A 3,429-nucleotide genomic window follows, 5' to 3' on the forward strand; every position below is an offset into this window, starting at 1 on the left:
CAAATAAGAGCAGATATTTGACTGTTTTTCTAAAGATTCTCAACGAAATACGATCCTGGCAGGGTCGCCAAGTGTAACCTCCCCACAAAATGAAAAGATAATATTTTAAATACAAATGGAACTAGAGCTAAGTGTAACCTCCCCAGAGAAATTTAGGATAATAATGACAATAAATGAAAAACAGCAATCTGACCCATGTACAAGTTCTCCACAAAAATGTAAGTCAAATTAATGATAATGAAATCTCAGTCACAATGAAAATGCAAGTAGACGGAAATATCAGTCTTTGGCCCTGTGCGAAATCAGAATTAATTTCTTACCTCAGTATAACTGCATGTCAAAGTTCTGCTCTTATTGTTGGCCGCGGCTTGGAAGAAATGAATTGCAAGTACCCTTTTTTTTTTTTTTTGAAATCTAACTGAAATTTTTCTTTAAAGGAAATGTAAGGAATTTGTTTGTTTAATTAAATGGTTCTTTATCAGAATGCATTGAAAACAAAATTATTATTAGGGCGATTCTTGCACAAATTAGTTACAGTTAATTTACATCGTTAGCTGAGCGCAATGCTGCTTAATAATATACCTCGTCCTGAATCATGACCAGAGTGCGATGTCGACGCCCGGCGACTCCTCACACACAACTAAACTCTCTCGCATCTAGACCTCGACTGCGTCATCTCCGACGCGCTACTCGCAACTACCAGCTCGCAACTGAACTCTCGCGCTCTCTGGTCAGAGATTCTTTTATGCCTCACCATCGCTGCCATCGAGTACATACGCCTTTCAACAGGGAATGCCAAGAAAATGGTTTTCTCGTTTCTGAGGAGGATCGTTTTGACATTAGTGACTCTCCACGTGGACGGAATCCTTCGGGGTTTGATGGAGATCGTTTAAACCCATCAATCCACAACGACCCACGTCAGTGTGCTGGAGAAGTGGCAGATGTGATGAACTGTGATCATTCCACCATCGTGCAACGTTTGCGTGCAACGACTACGGTTGAAAAATCGGGTACATGGGTACCGCATTTGTAAGCCAAAATCACGTTTGTGCGTCTCTGCTTCCATGTCATCAATTGGCTCGTGAACAACCCCGACCATTTTTATCCTGTATAGTTACTGGCGACGAGAAATGGTGCCTTTATGATAACATAAGGAAACGAAAGTAATGATTGAGTTCAATAAGACAGGAACTATCTGTACAAAGACCTGCGGGCACCCACAAAAGATAATGTTATTCATCTCGTGGAACAGCGGCCGTGTGGTGTACTACGGACTGCTTCCCCGAGGTGTAACAATCACTGCTGACAGTCATTCTGAACAGCTGAGACGTCTTGCCGACGCAATCCAAGAATAACGAGCAGGAAGAACGCGTGAAGCGATGTTACTCCATGGCAACACCCGCTTGCATGTTGGTAGACTGAAAAAAAAAAAGGAAAACACTATATAAAACCTTGGAAAGTCATTCCGCATCTACCTTATTCACCTGATCTTGCGCCGCACATATTCACCTTCTCTGCTCTCTATCGAACAGGGTTTAAGGAACTTCCTTTCTGGATAAAAATGGGATCGACGAGTTCTTCGCCTCTATATCACCTTATTTCTACAATCGCGAAATTGGAAAGTTATCACGGCGTTGGAAACAGTGAGGGATAATATACCGTTAATGATTAAAGTCTCTGTCATGTGTGTCTGTTGTCTATGTTAAACTTACGGAAAAACGCTAGGAACTTATGCACCAACCCAGTATAATATATCTTCTCATTAATAATATCTGACTAGAAAATCTTACGCCCTACACTTACGAAGATTAAAAAAAAAAAAAAAAAAAAAAAAAAAAAGCTATCATTTTCCAGCAAAATTCATTGTGGAGAGTTGCTGCTCCGTTTTCCAGACAAATGGAGAAGGATGCTTCATAATTCCAGCAATACCGTAGTGGTCTTTAGGTCAGTTGAAACGTATGTGTGTTTGTGTGTGTGTGTGTGTGTGAGAGAGAGAGAGAGAGAGAGAGAGAGAGACAGACAGAGAGAGAGAGTTTATAAGTAAAGAACATTGATCCTTGTCAAGCTGGATCATTACTGTAATAATCCTCTTAGGACAAATCAAAAACTACTACCGTTATTCCTAGAAGAGGAAAACTGCAGCTGACGAATGCATGCAGTTCTCAAAAATTTTACGGTCGATCTCTCTTAAATGTTATGGTACTTGAAAATCTTATCAAATGTTGTGCTGATGACGACTGACTTTTTATCGTTGTTGAAATATTCTGGAGCTGCTGATCTACATCTATAAACAAAATCATAAATGTAAAATGGTTTCACCATTTAATTTTTGATGCAAGACACGTTTAGTCATTTTGCAGCAAAGGCTATTGTAAAGAAAATGTTAGCAAAATAGTTTGATGTTACGAAGAACTCCGCTGAAAGCTCGTAAAATTTATGTTTTCTTGATACACATACGGTTACGTGGCCTAAAACCGCACCAACAGATGGCAACAATGTTTAAAATTCATAGGTGTAGCCATGAGCCGTATTCAAGTTATATTATTCAGCGAATACTGTCTACTTTATATTGGCAAACGAGGGACGACAAATATGTGACCCATAAAAAAAATTGACAATATTCACTGAATAATATATATCGACTAGGAGCGACGGGTACACCTGTGACCTTCTTAACAATGTTGCACCTGACGATGCGACTTCGGGCCGCGAAACCGGTTATCAATAAAACAAGAATTTAACAAGCTGTTAGCCAAGTTCTTTGCAGCATGCCTTTCAACAGCTGCAGTTGCTTTGTTATCAAAACAGTTGACACCGTTTTACAGCTCGTCATTTCAAACTTCTAAGAACGTATTGTTAAACATAGTTTACAGAAATGTTAGATGTGTTCGTTTCATACATTTCACTGTCCAGCGCACGTAGTTTCGTGTCCCAAGAGATAATGTGACTGTTTCAAAATGCTTTATGTTTATAAACACATATACTGTACCTTTTTTAAAAAAAAGATCCCATGATCGTAATATGTGATAATGGAGCTGGCTGTCCACGCAGTAGTGCAAGGCGTGGCAGTGCAATATTGTTATACTTTTCATTGAAGCAGTAAGAATAAGCTTTAGTCAAATGAATAGAACAGTACTTTGAAATTATATCAAAGTCCCTTAAATATAACAGAAGTGGATCGTACTAACATGAACTACGATTTTTTCCTAGCATTGTCACACGCGATAAAAGTTAAATCATACGAAGAATATTGAAATGAGGTAAAATTTTCTTTTTGCTTTTCTAATGAAATGCTTTCCACTGAAGGTGGTGGATGAAGAATAATAATTAATATTCTGTACAGGTGTCACGTTATTGGCCCTGGATGCCAAAATGTAGATATTGTTGGACAAAACGTAATCTTTAGTACAATTACTCGGCTAGCTCTTG

Source organism: Schistocerca nitens, chromosome 9 (genome assembly GCF_023898315.1).
Source record: "Schistocerca nitens isolate TAMUIC-IGC-003100 chromosome 9, iqSchNite1.1, whole genome shotgun sequence".
Classification (NCBI taxonomy): domain Eukaryota; kingdom Metazoa; phylum Arthropoda; class Insecta; order Orthoptera; family Acrididae; genus Schistocerca; species Schistocerca nitens.